General features: G+C 37.1%; 1 long non-coding RNA gene across 1 annotated transcript; it reads right to left on the bottom strand.

Moving 5' to 3' along the window:
* LOC104774850 lies at positions 1-520 on the bottom strand. Its single transcript, XR_765543.1, has 3 exons — positions 495-520; positions 211-392; positions 1-13 (listed from the first exon to the last, which is right to left on the bottom strand). It is a non-coding gene; the product is annotated as an uncharacterized LOC104774850 (long non-coding RNA).

Genomic DNA, 520 nt, shown 5'->3' with positions numbered 1-520 from the left:
TGCTTCTTGTAAGCTGCAATAACAAACATAAAAGAATCGGGATTTGGTCAGCGCTATGAAATTGCCATTGCACCTAATAAATCATACAGATCAGCCATTGAAAGGAATACAAGAGCTCAAAGACTAATATTTAGTTGCAGCTATTAAAAGCAAAGCTGAAGAATTTAACTATGAAAAGCAATGGGGTCAGACTAAAAACCAACACCTTACCTGCAGCATTTGTCACAGAAGAATTTGTCTTCAGCGTGAAGAGTCTCTGTAGAGCTGAAGTTTTTCAAACAGCTAGTTATCGAACTGTTCTGTTCGATATCAAGGCTTAGGTCTAGGAATGTTTCGTCTCTTGCAGTCACTGTTTCACATCGCAGACACCTTGTCTCGTTGGTAAGTATGCCCTGTGTATATTATCCGGAATAATTTATATTAAAACAAAAATGTACTACAAAGTCAAACCTTAGAAGGAAACATGATGAGCTTTGTCATTGAAAATAACTGACCTGGAAAATATTGTGCACCCAAGTAA

Source organism: Camelina sativa, unplaced genomic scaffold, assembly GCF_000633955.1.
Source record: "Camelina sativa cultivar DH55 unplaced genomic scaffold, Cs unpScaffold06161, whole genome shotgun sequence".
In the NCBI taxonomy this organism is placed as follows: Eukaryota; Viridiplantae; Streptophyta; class Magnoliopsida; order Brassicales; family Brassicaceae; genus Camelina; species Camelina sativa.
The sequence above is the reverse complement of the archived record's forward strand: the minus strand, read 5'-3'. Positions and strand labels throughout refer to the sequence as shown.